General features: G+C 40.5%; 1 protein-coding gene across 1 annotated transcript in view; it reads left to right on the forward strand.

Moving 5' to 3' along the window:
- Window positions 1–16,794, forward strand: part of LOC306832524 (FERM, ARHGEF and pleckstrin domain-containing protein 1) — a 54,253-nt gene that overhangs the window by 5,337 nt on the left and 32,122 nt on the right. The gene's annotated exons all lie outside the window — the stretch shown is intronic.

Raw genomic sequence — 16,794 nt, forward strand, 5'->3', positions numbered from 1 at the left:
TGAATCTATTGTTTAGGTTTCACTCTGTTAAAGACCAAATGAACTTCAATGTTCACCCTTAACAAGTATAAGGCCTCTATAAAGCTGGTTATAGCATATTCCTCTGTCTTTTATTAGGTTTATTAGGAGTCAGTCCCACATACAACTTCCTGCTGGTATAAAAATGCAAGTTTACCAAAGGGTTTAAATGGTTTGTTTAAAATAGTCCCTTAAAGAATGTTCTCAAAACTACAATACCATGCTGTGATCAAATCGCTGGTACTTCTTTGTTTTTTTTCAGAATCAGATGATTAGTTTATGAATGACCGCAAGAAAGAGACAGGTGAATGTTAGTACGTCTACACTTAATGAGATGTGGACTCGTGCACGTTTGGTTTCAGTTCTTTTAGACTCACGAGAAGACAGCTGCACACAAGGCTCCCCGTTCCCCCGGCATTCCTCAGACTCTTTCAAGTTGGAGAAAGATGTTCTTGATTTATTGCAGAATCGCACGTCAAGGAAAAGACTGTTAAAATAGGAAATCCAGCCTCATTCTGTGTCTGGTCTCTTTTTGTTCTGAAAGAGAACAATGAGATGAGTAGATAGAAGAGAGTGGAAAGTGGTGATGGAGGAAAGACAGATTCAGCAGCAGCAGCAGCAGCCTCAGAGGACATGTTTAATGTGTAAGAATGGGACCCGGCACTGAAACTGCTGAGCTTTATACTGACAGTTAGTGAGTGTGCGGTGCATGGTGGATGTGTCCTTCTGGCTTCTTCTCAAGGTAGTGTGGGTAAATGTTGTTCCTACAGCGTGGCGGAGCTCCCTGTGCATGACTGCTAATCTTTCGAGGAGTATCATGTGTCATGCTTAATTCTTCAGGCTTGCTCGATTCTCACAGCGAGGTCGAGTTTAAACGCCCTCAGTTAACTTGCATTATTTTTTTTTTGTGTACTTTGGATTCGGCGAGGCATTAAAGCCTGAAGACAAGTTTAACGAGACGTTTTGAAATGTTACAGTTATTTAAGTTAGTGCTCTGTTTTTTTTTAAGAGTCTGAGCTTTATGTGCTGCATCTCCATTTGGCTTTGACTTCTTTCTGGTTAGAGCCCATCCTGGCCTTTTAAAAATAACTACCATCCAGCCTTCATCTGATACAAGAAAGCATAGGCAGGGAAGAGATTATATTCAGCCCGCTTCAGGGCTCGTAATATGTAAAAACCTGCAGTGAATCTCTGTTCTGTAAGGCTCTCTGAGGAGGTACTAACCTCAGAGTTCTGCCAGCATACAGTAGAATTTTTATGGAAGTTTTATGTCTGAGTAGTTTCAACCTGCTGGTCCCTTTTAAAACTAATGTTGTTTATTTAAAAAAAATAATGACTACGACTGATAAATATCCATATACTTGTACCCTCAGCATCACAAGTCGGAGCAAGTTTCCTACCATGTGAGTGATGCACATGTGGCACAGACTCTTCCACTACGTTGACCTTACTCTGGATGTAGCCGGGTCGGAATGGCTGTGGTAGCAAAGGTTAGCTAGAAAACGATTTTTGTCACTGCGGCAGACGAGGCTGTGAAGACACTGAAAGCTGGGAGTGCTGCTCAGGAGAGGATAACAAAAGGCCCCCGCTAACAGAAAGCTTTATTCATGCTCAATTTAACACACATTATCTCGTCTATCTCAAGTCAGCACTGCAGATAAAAAAAATCTCAGTGGGACTGATATCTTTTTTTTTTTTTCTTCTGCCCAGAGGAGTCGTAGGAATACTTCTACCCCCATTCTCGACTGACTTGAAGAGCTGAGAGATGTTATCTGTTCTAAAATCAAACTATGCAAAACAGGAACAATGCTAGATACTGAGTTTGTAAAAATGTAAAGTTTTAACATTGAATTTGTATTCGTGTTGAAGTGTTCTTGAAACATATCTCTTTCTAGTTTCTGGGTGCTTGAAGCTTCTTAAGACAGAAGGACTGTAATATACTGTAGGTGTGTCTACTAAGTGGTCACACTCGTGATAATGGCCACATGCCGAGACTGTCTCATTTGTTCAGAAAGTTGATTTTCCTTCCACAAGTGTTGCTTTTTGACCTCTCCTGGTCTTTTACTGTTTTTATGCACCTTGCTAGTTGATGAACGTGTGTCGGAAAATCCCGCTCAGCTTCTCCCGTAATCTGCTCAGAGGTCACAATGCGGCCTGCTGAGAGCCAGATAATCACAACAAGGCTGATATTCAGTCCAACAGCATCACCTTGAGTGTGATATGACTTTTTCTGTTTATCTAATAAGTCATGTGGCTTCCCAAACCTGTTCAGCAACTTCTTGGCTTCAGCTGGCCTTCAAACGTTTCCTACTTCTTCACGTTTTAGATGACAAGCTACTGAATGATTCACATTTATCTGAACATTTCCATTGATCATGTACGCTTGAGATTTCTACCTTTTTGTTGTATTTTATTAACCTGTTTCCAAGGAACCAGCTGGACTAATCTTGACAAAATGTTTATTCCGTAACATTAATTAGACCTATGACCGTAAAAAAAAAAAAAAGCTTCACTAAGGATTTGAAAGAAAGAAAGTGAAAGTGTTAGTGGTAAAAACGCAGCTCAGGTAGAGCTAAGGAGGTGAAAACACCAGAACACATCACTTCACAGACTCAACTCAATTATACAAAAAAAGAAGAAGAAAAAAAAAGCCTCTTAATCTCAGACTGTATTTGATCATAACTAACTGTTGTGCGTTGCTTCCTGAATAAACCTTTGCTGCAGTTGATACTTCATACGAGCATGATGTGCTTGATGTTTGGATGCAGTAACTTCCTTTTTATATGCTCACATCCCAAAAAAAACCCTCAGCTTCTCTGGTACAGTTGGACTGTAGGATACAGAAGACGCAGCTTACGCCAACTTGGCTCAGATCCTGCTGATGTTAATCTCTCCCCTGCAGCGTCAGAGTGAGATAACTGCATGGTCTACAGAACACGTTTGTCAAGCAATTGTCAAGTCTTTAATTTCGCAACAGGAAAATACTGTATAGTTGTAGAGGAGTGGCAGTTCATCTCAGGTGATTTTGATTTGACATGACTAAAGCAAGAATGTCGTTGTAATTTGCCTCTGTAAGAAAATGTAGAGCATCTAACGTCACCTCGTAACTGATACCAAAAGCCTCAGTTCCTGTTCCTCTGACTCAGAGGGGTACGTTTCCACCTCAGCGGACAGAATATCAGATGGTTGAGAATTAGAAAAGGGGGCCATGGAGCCATCTCGTGGGTCGCATACCATGCTGTGGCCTACTTAACACACTGACTGTGAACACACTCCAGTTGATGCTGATGATGCTTGACCGTACAAACCTTTACTGTACAGAGTGACAGTGCTAACAAAGCTAATTTGAACCTAAAGAATTGTCTAGAAGCACTTTTTTTTTTTTTTTTTTTTAATTGCAGATTTTCATGGATTCACTTTCAAATTAAAACAGGCAGCTTGCTTCTGTCAATTTTGCTCACGCAGAATTCATTAGAGCAGGAAATCCAGACTGTAGCCCTCGGCCTGCGTGCAGTCCTCAGGCTAACACACACACACACACTTGCTGTGTTTGTGCTGATGTTTTGACGCTTATGTTTGCTGATGGCTGGTAGACGCTCTGCAGAAGTTGCCTGTGCAGTGTGATTGCAGCATGGATTTAAGGGGCTCGGAGATGGTGGTGGTGGTGGTGGGGGGATGGGATGAGGAGGGCAGAGCATGCTCATTCCTGTGAATGAGGGAAACAGTCAGGCTCCATTAGCCAAAACCTTACTGCTAGAATACTAACTAATACAGCCTAACATTAAACATTCCACTTCAACGTCAGCACTCCACATTAGAGATTCACACATCGCTCTGTCTCTCTCACATGTCTCTGATGTGCTTCTGCTTTTCCTCTCTAACTGTAATGTGCCACTCAGGGCTGCGGTCTGTCCTCTCCGGCCATTGCTCCGTCCATTTCAGTCACGTTACAGTCCCTTTTTAAAGAGGGCTACTTTGCAAGGAAAAAAAAATCTTCAATTCATTAATTACAGACCTATTTATCTCTTGGCATTTTCATTTGCTCTCCATGTTAGATTTTTACCCAGTATAGTCTCGTTTGACTGCAATGTATTGCTAATAACAATTTTGTCTGCAGCAAATGATTACACTAGCAAAAGTTAAACACATTTAATGCTCCTAAACAGCCTCGCAAAGCTGTTTGGACTGCCCTCCTTTAACTCTTGTTTCTCATCCACCGCAATGCCAGAAGATTATTAGCAGCAGAATATAGACTTAACTGTTCTAAGTCGTATTTTATGAATGCAGTAGCAGGTGGGGGAGCATCAGAACGGTACTTTGCGATTGATGATTTTTCTTCAGCATCAGCTTTGATAAGTGAGCTTGGATTACAAATCAACAGATAAAGACCTAAATGTTTTTGGCTCCCCTTCTAGCTGTGTCAGTGCCCAGTCTGTGTCCCCCCCCCTTGATAATCCATCATTATAACGTATAACACTCTGATCTGTCTCGAAAGCACTGTAGCCTGCGGCTGCATTGCTCTGTAGTAGCTTCTTAAATGTCCGAGATTGACCGACTGAGTCACGGTCATATCAGCTACAGAGTCCATGTGACAGGGTGTAATTCATCTTTTACTGAGAAGCTGACCACGCTGTCCATGATCTCAATGCATCATTCCCGTGGCTGGACCCGTACTTTATCGCCACCGTTTCTAACATTTGTCACAGCAGGGCAGAAACAGAGGTGAGCACTGAGTGAGACTTGAGATTAAATCTCCTGTGCTTGTGACCAGCAATTTTTTATTTATTTTTTTTTTTCCCAAGCTATTTTTGGCCACAGAAAAAGCCATCTGATTCTTCTTTTTCCCTCATTCCCATAACCAAAGCATGAGAACGCAGGGCAGCAGAGACCACCCAAGCTAAAAGGGGGGTCATGTCTCAAATGGACGAAGTCTATGCCAGTCCAGAGAGGGCTTACCGTCCTCCCTGCAGTCACCACTCTGTCCCCCGTATGCTGACACCCATTCATCGTGACAGAAAGCAATTAGAAAAGCCCCGGCTTGCCTTGTTGTCATCTGAAAGGCAATGAGGTCCAGAAATAATGAGTAGAAACATGATGAAGGGCTTCTTTCAGCTCTGTTCTCTGCAGCTTTATTATGGCTCTTTAATGACTGACTGGCCTGCAGCAGGAAGGAGGAGCAGGGATGTTTCTGCTCCAATGACACCTGTGGATCAATGCCCAGATGCAAATAGAGAGCCTGTTATTAGAGGTACAGATATAGCTGATCAATTAAAGGTCAAATAAATAGAGAAAAAGAATGGACTCACTAATGCTCAATGTTTGAGCATTAGAAGGCACTGATTATAATTCAACAAACATGTTATTGCCATTCGTTGGTGATAAAACGTTATAATTACATAAATATGTGTACTGGCAGTGTGAAGAATCCACACCTGACATTTGTACTCACAGCAGTCAACATTTATTCGATCTAAGTCTATTAAAGTATCAGATGTACTGGAACAATTACTGATGCAACTTAAATCACATGTTGATTAACTTCTTTATTGTGTTATTTTGTTGCTTCTTTTTTTCTACGTCTAAATGGAATATTAAGTGGACCTAATAAAAACTTTTATGGGAACATGGTCATCGTGAATAATGCTCGGCATCACACATAAGTAGAAAGATGAAGTGTTGTTGTAGCTTACATGTTAGTGCTCAGATGTGGAAAAGCTACATTGACAATAAAAAAAAAATGTTAAGGTTTTTTGAAGGTTAATTCTCTTCTTTGCTGAAAAACTTAAATAAGCATCAAAACTAGTTGTTTTTGTTTGATGAAAACTGAAGCTACGGCCAGAAGCAAATTAGCTTAGCGTCAAAGGTGGAAACAAAGGGAAATGGCTGGCTTTCTCTGCTAATAGAAGACTAACAACAGCCTTTTGAGTGCAGCCCTAGCTGGGCCAAAATATACATTTTCTGTTCTGTTTTGGCTACTCTAGCCTGTTTCTACATTATTTGTACACTTAAATTAAGGGTTAGTACTGTATATACATGTTTTCTGGGCCAAACATTTGGTTCCTTCTTTGATTTTGCTAACGTTACAAATAGCTTGTTTTGTTATAATTGCCATAAACAGTAATTGTCATGATAATAATCAATATAGCAACACAATTCAAGCTTGAATGTATGTAAACAACATCCAGATTTCTTCCTTTACAATATTTCCAATGCACAGTGAGACAGGTCAGGGTCATTGAAATTCAAGCCACATGTTATTGGGGCGCATTCCACACCCCCAGTGGTTCTCATTATCTCCTATTTCATGTTGTGTATGTGCAAATACGACATGTCTACTGTATAGAGAGGCAGAGCTGAGAGGAAGGAAGACGGTCTCATGTTGAGGCAGTGAGTTAAATCCTGTTAAACTCAGAGCTGTGGTGGCGACACGCTCTGCTTCCCCAGCCTCGCAGCGCTTCAGGGGGAGAACATGACGAGGAGGGCTGAACGATTTGGGCACAGTGGATGATTTGGCTCCAATTTTTCTAGATGAGCTGTCATTGGCTGAATACCAACGGGATTTGATTGGCTGTTGATTGAAGCGTTTGGGAGAATGAGACAGCGGCTCTGTAGCCAAAAGACAGGAATCCGACTCTCTCTCCTACCTTTTTACACCGTGTCAGTGAGTTTTCTAAACTCATTACTGTCACGAGCCATTCACTAATATGAGACATGCACTAGTTGCTTAGACTCACTGAGCTGTGACTAGTACATTCTTCTAATGCAAACAGTCATGGCGGTTAAAGAGGCTGCTTCGATGTAGAGAGTGAATTCAAAAAAGTAACTTCAGGAGAAAATTGATGCAAGAAAGTGAAGCCAGTGTGATCTTAACCTCGGCTCGTTCAGAATGACCTTGTCTCTGCCGTGGTAAGTGAGAAAACTGTTCGAGATGTGAACAACAAACGCCTCCCTGATTTTATCTCTCATGTCAACCAGGAAAATGTTTCCAGCCCTGCTGGGGAGACAATCAGAGACATGCCTCAATTCAACAACATGGCTGGGAATTAGGAGCATCCAGACGTCTTGATGTTTGTCACTGCTGTCTGTTCGACTAACGTGTTACATTTGTTCACTTTTGGGAGGCTTAAAATAGATACAGCTCTTGTTTTTGTTTGTAAAAACTGGAGGCTGTCCCGGGAGTGTTGCTCAGCCCACTCTAATTTGTTTTTTTTTTGTCTTCTTTATTCTTTGTGGCCTCAATAACATAAAAAATAATGATTTGTTATGAAGCTCCGAACACACCTTGACTTCCACGACCTTTGAGGCGAGGAGGCTTGTCTCCCTCTGATTTGCTTGCTTCACCTAAGGCCTACAGCATATGTGCTATGAGCAATATCATTGTGCAATAAATAAAGAAAAATAGAAGACTTCATATTACTAATTAACTAATCTTTTTGTTCATCTGCTTTTCTCCATGTTCTACACAATTCCTGCAAGATTTTTCTTCTGACTCCCAAATAATGCAAAAAGCATTTATTTTCATCATCACCAATTAATCCGAGGGTAGCTGATAGCTAACACTCATCTGACTGCATTAAAATTACGTGAAATCATAGACCTTTATCCACAGGATAAAATAAACACGTGCTGAGTGACATCTGAGTAAATTCAGATTTTCATGACGCGTTGTTCTGGGAACGCTCACACCATGTTAACAATGACGTTGCACAGCGTTAGCTTCAGCCCTTGGATGATCCTCTCTCTTCGCTATGAATTCCAGCCCTACCAAAGTTCTTTCTTTAAAAGGCCACATTAAATCACGCCGGTCCCTGTGTGCGTTGCCATGGCTACACTTATAGAGGTGCATGAAGAGCGTCTGGGCCGGCCATCATGCTGCAGAGTTCTGTCTTCCCCTGTCTGTCTGCCAAAGGGGAGGAGTGGGAGGAGGGAGGAAGCGAGAGGGCGGCTTTCCATGCACAGCATTAATGTGAGTGTAGCGTAAAGCATGCTGCACATCAATTCTGACGTACACGTTTAAGAGGCGCAGACAGTCGCAACCGTGTGCTGCAGATTCACGACTTTCTTTCTTGTGTTCTTCTAATCCCTCGACTTTAAATATGACTGACAATAAGTTTTGAGGGATTATTAGCTCTTCTTGCTTTCTTCGCTGATTGACCTAGTTTTTCCCTCAAAGATGGCATTGTGTTTGGGGTGGCTGGGATTTGTTGGGGGGGGGGGGGGGGGGTGGGTCATATGCTTCAAGTAAGCATTAAAATATAAATGGAGGAATTGTGTGCGGCTGAGGTCTCGAAGGCTCACTCAGGCTGTCGTACAAAGATGAAAGCTTTATTTATTGAGATTTCACTCTGGTGTATGAGACACATTGGAGCTGGAAAATATTAGAACCTCTTCAGTAATGTGACCATGTGCCTTGCATCATTCTTGCACTCTCTGACTGTTGTCTGCCAGAAAATGCTCTCGCACTTTTCCTCACATGAACTCTGAACCCCCGGCTGCCTTCTCTCTCATGGCATGAAATTGAAATCCCACAGCGGGATGACGAGTAAGAGGGGGGTGGAGGAGGGGGTGGGTTGTATTTCTATGTACAGCCTTCTTTCCTCCCTCACATACTGAAATGTAATTGGGATGTGTGGCAGATGAGAAACACAGGAGATGAGCAACAGTGGAAATGATCTGCTGGTAGGTGGCTGAGAATACTAAAAAGCAGGAAGACTCGGAAAATTGCATGAACAGCATTTTCATCAGATCAGCCAGTAGGATTGCCGATATCACCAAGAATATGTACAAGAGAAACCGTTCAACGTATTCATTATAAAGCTATAGAAATGTATCTTTTGTGACTGCCTTCTTTATTCACATAACATCGTTTCCTCCATCATTCATCACACTTTGCTCAATTTCATAGTTCTTGCACTTGAATGTCTCTGTGTTCATTCTTTATCTCCTGTGTGTGTGTGTGTGTGTGTGTGTGTGTGTGTGTGTGTGTGTGTGTGTGTGTGTGTGTGTGTGTGTGTGTGTGTGTGTGTGTGTGTGTGTGTGTGTGTGTGTGTGTGTGTGTGTGTGTGTGTGTGTGTGTGTTTTATGGATTAAACGGTGATCAATGTCACTTAAATCTTGAAAAAGACACCAAGCCGAAACAATCCAAATTCAGATTTGCTTAGTCTTTTCGATACGCCCCAGCAGTCTATTTTCTTTTTTCATCTTTTTAAGTTGCAACATTCCAATTGCACTCCATTTAAAACATACAACAAGTCTTTTCCATCAGCTGTATTGTTTCCAGATTAAGGGAATTGTTGGCAGCATGCTAATAAATTGTTATGATTTCCTCATTTGTTTAAGGGGTTTCCTACCACAGACCTTAAAGCATTTTACTTCTATTTGAAAGGTATCTGGTACATCATAACATTTTCCATGAAACACTAGTAAACAGACTTGTGAAGACAGGTTTAATGGTTCTACTCGTATCAAGACAATCCTGCCAACTGAAACCTGCTGTTTCCTGATGAAAGTTGTCACTAATGCTGTCAGGTTGAGTCTGACAAACATGATGCTGCTCTGCTGTCTATACTGTGCACAGGTGCTCTTGGGGAAAGTGATTCCATTATAATAAGCCCTGTTCCTATGGTAACCAAGATGGATGTCTTTTTGTGGAAGATGCTCATGTTTGTTTGCGTCAGACGGCAGAGAAGTCGGCTCTATTGGCCCGCGTGTGGATTTTTACAAAGACGGGATGATGCGGATGCAAACACAACCTGTGATGTCTTGGTGGGGTTTTAGTGACAGGCGCGTGAAGGTGGATCCTCTGACTTTTCCTCCCCTGTGCACATACATTATTCCATTGAACGAAGCCTTTGATGACAGCTTTCTGATCTTTTTATTAAGCTCTTGAGCTCTGGCGCTGTACCCCACTGTGTTATCAGGCCAGGTAGACATCACAACACATGATGGGCGTGGCTCAAAGCTTATCCCTACTCTCTCGCTCTCTCTCTGTGATGTCCTCCTGGTCTTGAATAAAGGGTGAAACCCTCTTGGGAGCTGGTTCGCCTCAGCTGCAGCCCTTCTTTAATGAATTATGAATTTCTCATTGAGATTCTGCAGGCTAATTAACATGTCCGACCCAGCTAGCGATGTGATATCTTTGGGTCCTTATCCTGAAGAGCCTGCTTGTGCACGGGTCGCTCTTGCTTCACCTTTCCCTTCTCTCCTTTCAGATGTTTAAATCAGTTGGCAATGTATGCTTCTGCATCTCTTATGTTATGTTTTCAGCCATGTGCGTTGGTCATTAAAACAAAACAAAAATTACTTCATTTTCCTTTTGTTTCTGCTGTTCTTCTAGCTGCAGTAAAGTCACTTCCCATGATGCATTTGCTTGATATGCTGCGTATCAGAATTCCTCTCAGCTGTACCTGTGCATTTGCGGCCACCTCCCACCGCTGCCGCCTTGCTGTAATTGAATTTAGGGTCTCTTGGGTAGATAGAGGGTAGATGTGTGGGAGGGAGAGTGAGGATGAATGAAAGAGCGATTGAGGGACGGATGTCAGAGAGGGAGAGGGAGAGAGAGAGAGAGGGAGAGAGAGGGAGAGTGAGGGAGAGTGAGTTAGAGGGAAGGAGAAAAAAAGAGCAGCAGCCCCAGCTGCACACGTGCCTGCTGGAAAGGTATTGACCCGACAGCAATCACTCCTCTTCTCTTTATTAAACGCTTACATAAACCACCATGGAAAATAAAGGAAAGTAGAAGATATCTGTCCTGCAGCAATGACACAGTCAAACTCATAAAGCTGAGTGAAGTTTTTTTTTCTTTCTCCTTCGTCCTCTCTTGAGCGAGTCAGATTTCCTTTTCAGTTTTTGTCTGAGCTTTTCTCTGGCTGTCTCTATTGATAAGTGATGCGCGAAAGTCCGCTGCTTAAAGAATCAAAGCTCTGTCAGTGTTGGAATGCCCCTTAATAGATTTCAAAGGATTTGTCCCAGGGGGACGATCGCTTTCACACAACCAGTGGGGGGCTGGTCTTATTCGGGTCATGCCAGGTCTCTGGAGTCCTTCAACACAAATGTCAGAGTATCAGAGAATCAGTAGTTGCTGAATAGCTTCCTGTTTTGTGATTCTTGTGATTTGGAAATAGAATAAAAAGGTCAGCCATGTTTATTGCTGGTACAGCTTTGGTTCAATTAACAGTACATACTGCAGTGTGCTTCATTTTCATTTAAATGTTTCATTCTACATTTAGCAAAGGTAACATTTCTTGGGAGTCCTCTCAGATTTCTTGTGTTAACATGCGCTTTCTGCAGACATTGACTCGTTGGGGTTGTGTGTCTAATTGTCTTGTTTTTAGTTTCCTGCTGGAGACACAGGTCTTGTGGTTTTAATATGACTGACGTGATTTATTTAATTTAAACCCATTACGTAGAAATGTTGTGTTGGTGCTCATTGACATAAACTCAGTTGACGTGCTTTAAACAGAGAGGCAGCATGGAAGCATTTAGCTTAATTCAGATATATTCGGTTAGTTAAATTACACTTGAATGACTGTGATGTCAGTGGAGCAGCTACACGGCACATGTGCATTAAATGATTCTTATTACACAGAGTCACGCAGAATAACGAGTGGTGTAACAATACACTACATATTGCATTTCTCTAAAAGCCCTTACAATACACAGAAGAGGCTGATACTGTTTGATGGAAGGGTCATGATAATGTTCAAAGATCAGAATAAGCATGATGATGAAGCTTGAATTGACTGATCTCATCTTGTTATTTAACATGCTGATTTATTTTCGTCTTTACAGCATAACAAAGCAATGTAAAATCAAAAATAGACATGCATCATGCCACTAATCCAGTGATGAGAATGGTGTTAACAGTCTTGCTGTGTCTTTCTATACTAGTGATATGTTGAAATGAAACATTCAATTTATTTATTTTTTTCAATTCTTGTCAAAATTGTTGAAAAATGTTTCAGTCACCATAAACGAATCATAAACCAAATCCCTAAGAGGTTCCGATAGATAATTCCACTCTGGACTCTAGTGAAAAAAAAAGGTCATTATTGCTAAAAATTAAAAGTAAACAAAGAAATTGAAAATGAGTCTTTACATTTGAGGCCAAAATTGTTTACAATGTCTTCCCTGCTGTCAAAATATGATACTGTCTGTAAATGGCAGATATTGAATATTCTAAGACCAAAAACCAATACAGTAATAAACATGGCCAGAAATGAGTTTATAAAAAATCAATTCAGAAAATACACATTTGATGGCTCATACAGATTTTACATTTCTGAGTGCTGAAAGTGGATGATGATTAAAGGATTACCTTTATCTTTTGTCCTTATAAATAAAAGGAAAATGAACTGCACAACATGCTGTACACTCCTTCTGAAATAACTACACCAAAAGTAGCCTGAGAAATTCCACAGTTATAATGGGCTATGGTTATTTATTATAAATATATTTTTCTAATCAAAAAAAATCTTTAAATTTAACTTGTGAAAAGGTCCACTTGCTATACCTTTCATGGTCTGTGTAATCAAATCGTAAAAACTGTTTATAACCTTGTCAGCTCTCTTAACAAATTATTATTGCAAAGGTCAGTGCTTTGTAGACAGACTCTTGACACATTTTTTTATCCAGTCCTCTGAACGGAACCTCCTCTAGAGCAGGCTGGCCATGCTGCATTCTGCAAGTTACCATGGATACCTCCCCTGGTTTATAAATGGAGCCAGCATTGTGTGACTGAAAGCCTGCATCGCACCCAGTGCTGGCTTGCTAACCTCACTTGGCCAGACGAACACCAGGCCTGCATTCAAACCCAAGACATTTAAGAGCGAGCTACTTGTGCTTTAAACCTTTTACTCACAGGCACACTCATGTTCACTGCTCATCTATTGTTTATGTGGTGTTAAATTAGTCAGAGTGGAGTTGTTTCAGTCTCTGCAAACCCTTAAAAGTCAGTACTCTAAAACACAAGTCCAGTGCTCCCATTTCCATAGCCATATTTGTGCATGTGTGTTGTACATCCTTGACTGTCGGCTTAAAGTCAGACAGGCTTTTATTGCATAGATATGGTTTTGGGTGTGCTTGAGAAGCCAAGTGGAGGGTGTGGTGTTGCAACCCAAGTATTTTATCTTTAAAATACATGGTTATGGTCACAGTAATTGCAACATTATCACACAGAGAAATGGAGTTAAACACCATGCTGCTAAAAGTAGAAGACACATTTTATACAATTTATTTTAAGGATATTTAGTTCCATTTAACCTGAACCGCATGCTTCCTCTCTGCTTCGGATGATTCTTTTTCAGAGATTAGGAATCACAATTTCCTTTATGTTGCCATGGTTACAGGTCTTGCTCTGTCTTCCGGTGGAAAAGAAATTGGTATTCTGCTGTCACAGAAGCCCCAATTCCTACTGGACCTGATGGCCTGCAGACATAGAGCAACAGCTGCCTCCACTGAAGCTATGTCTGCTCCTACATTTGTTTGCCGGCTTGTGTTTGTGCCGACAACCTTAAATGTGGAATTTCACCTCAGGACAGCAACCATATTTGTTAGACTGTGGAGAATAAGTGACAAAGCTCCAGCCGCAGAAAGGTACATGCAGAGGGTTCAAGTTTTAAACTGTGCCTTATTAAAATTTGTCTGGGATGTAAGTTGACACCTTGGCGGGTTCAGGTTAGTTACTCCAGAATAGGTGGTACACTTTGTAGGCCTTTTGGAATACATTATACCACAACCCTTATTCCATGTACTCACACGGTTGCCATTTTTTTATACTCATGATGGGAAAAGGAGTTTTAATATTACAGCAAGTTCTTCTTATTTTTATGTGCAGGCCAAGTCTGAAAATTGGCCTGGTATAGCTGGAGAGGTGCCAGTCCACTTTCTGAGCTCTACTGAGGTGCCCTTGAGCAAGGAACAGTAATAGAAGCCTAGCTAACTGTAATCTAATATGTGGCTGAATGCTAATGTTGGCTGTTTTCTGACTGTATTGGTTAGGCCTATATCAAATTATTTTTGAAGCAGATATTTTTTAGTTATTATCTTTTTAGTATTTTTACAGCATTTGACATTTCATCCTGAGAATGAAATCATAAATTTAGCTGCTACATGATCAGTGGCCGAGAAAATTATTTCAACATACTTAATATTCCCCAACTTTTTAATCAATACTAATTGAGTTGAATGTCTCAAATGTTGTCTGGACGCCTCAAAAATGTTGTACTTTGGTTACTTGAACAACATGTTAGCATGTTAACACACTGATTTTTGTTGATGACCTTTATTAAACTGGGCATACTAGCATGCTAAACATACAATTAGGAATTAATTTTTTAAACATTGGACCAGTTACATCTCCTGTATTAAAAGCATTGTTATTTTTAGCATGTTAATGTGCTTGGGTTAGCACTGAGCTATTTATAAGCACAGCTGGGTTACAGTAGGCTAGAGCCTCTCAGAGCAGCTAGCATGGCTATACAATTAGCAATCAATAAAGGTGCTGTGTTTGCTTGTTATCAAAGAGTGCTATTTATGTCAAGGTAACAGACAGGTTAACTAATGACACTCACTTTCAGTTCAATATGTGTCTTACTTTAGCACTGGTATAGCAAGGACATCATTGCTTTTTCAAACTGAGAGTGCTTCTTGACTGTTGACCTTAATCCTCGTCCACAGGAAGAACAGCCTTGGTCTGAGGCTCTTCTCTCTACATCTGTGTTATCTAAGGTCAACTATATTCTGACAGGGAAATCCCAGAACTGGCACACTGGCCAAATGGTAATATAGGTTCATTGTGAATACATTGAAATGCTTAAATGTGATCTTTGACATTGATTTGTTTCACCTCTCAGCATCCCTGGAGGTGATGTTTATATAACGATTTACTCAATGTTTTTCAAGGGTAAGTTATCAGCATGTGTTTGGTCAGATCTTAATTATTTTAATCTCTTATATATTTAACCATTTTCGACTATTTGTTATTGCTATTCCCAAATAGATGCGTCAGTTAAAAAATAAACAATACAACAGTTAAGTGTCAGAAGGAGCTAAAACAAGTTCCCACTGTTTGGGATGAATATTCCAAAATGTATGGCATGTCAGGTCACAAACTATGATTAGCACAGTGAACGGTCTCCATCAAAGAGGCAGAGGCGCTCTGGATTTGCTCCTCTGAGGGCTAAGTAGTTTAAGGCTAATCTTGAGGAGGCCAACTGATTGGCCTCACCAGTAAAGCAGCATGTGCAGCTGTCATTATTTATTGCTGTTAAGGATTACAGTATGGGTAAAGGAACGAGCAGCACGACAGTATCTACATTCCTCGAGTAACCTGCTTCTGAAAAATCCCTTTAAGATCTCACATTCAGTCAAGTCCTGAGGCAGGTGGTGCTCTGACAGAGGTGTGGAGGAAGAATGTCACTCTCTGTGTGTTAGAATGCGTTGATTAAAATAGACATACGAACAACAGTTTCTTTCGACTATGTGAAACGATGATCAGAATGATGTTTACAGTGTGTTAACCTGTATTGTGTTGGTGGTACCAATGCTTTTTATTTTTCCCCCCTACACACAAAACTGTATTGAATTCAAGAAAATCATGTGTTTCAATATGATTATAGGCAGGGTAGATAAGTTTTCAAAAACTAGTATGATTTTGAAAGTAGCATCCTCTCCATTCTCTGTCTTTACTCATCCCCTCCCCTCTGTGCTACTTCAAAAGCCAAGCCCTTCACTTACATGCACTAGCACCATTGGTCAAGAAGCGGACCTCATCTCATGCTTTGAATGTAGGCTCATGCATGCATGGGTTAGAGAGGCTTGATTGGTTTATAAAATGTGGTTGAGTGCCGACATTGGTTGAAGTTTTTTCGTGTTTACAACTGCTACAGATGACAGATTTTTTTCCGTTTTCTTTTCAGAGCACATGAGTTATTAATTACTGTCAGGACCTAAAGACCAACCAAAACCTGAAAAAGTGTATCTGGAGGAAATTACCTACCCTGCCTTTAATCAAGGATTTAAATAATTTCTTTCAGTCCTGGTTCGAAGTTCCTGGTAGTGACGGTGATGTGTTAGTTTTGAAACTTTTTTAAACTTTATGCATCAGTAATGTTTTTAATATTGTACACCTTTATTGGAGAGCACATAAAGGAACTGATTAAAGTAAAAAATAAAATAAAAAATACTGACCGTAGTTGATTTGTGTTGTCAGTAAATGTAACAAATCAATAATTATGAATTTATGAAAATTGTTGAAGAGACTTTTTTTGAAGAGAGATTTAAGCTTTACCAATTTAAAGGATTTGATTAAATAAAGGAACGGCTTTACTTGATGCCTAAAACAAATGCAATCTCTGTTGTGACAAAGGAGTGCGGATATTTGATTTAAACATTTCCCCAATAAACAGTTACACAGAGATATATTAAATTGAAAACTGCATATATATAATATCCCCCAAACTATCCCTAATCTAATCCAATGCAGCAACAGATTCCAGTCTCATCCTCTTGGGATCTGACGTCTTAAATTCTTCAGTTTGCTCTAGCTGCACTTTTATGCCAAATGATTATTAATGTGTATAAATTAATTAATTAATTAATGTGAATTTGGCAAGCCTGTATCTCCATATTAATTAGGTTCTTGATAATGCTTATGCACCATATCTTAATGACATCCCATATTATCACTGTGCTCTCGCTCTCTCGCTCCCTCTCTCTCTCTCTCTCTTGATCTCTTAAACACTTGCAGCACAGTGATTATGTAGATCAGTGTGTCTGCTC

Source organism: Symphodus melops (genome assembly GCF_947650265.1).
Source record: "Symphodus melops genome assembly, chromosome: 12".
NCBI lineage: Eukaryota > Metazoa > Chordata > Actinopteri > Labriformes > Labridae > Symphodus > Symphodus melops.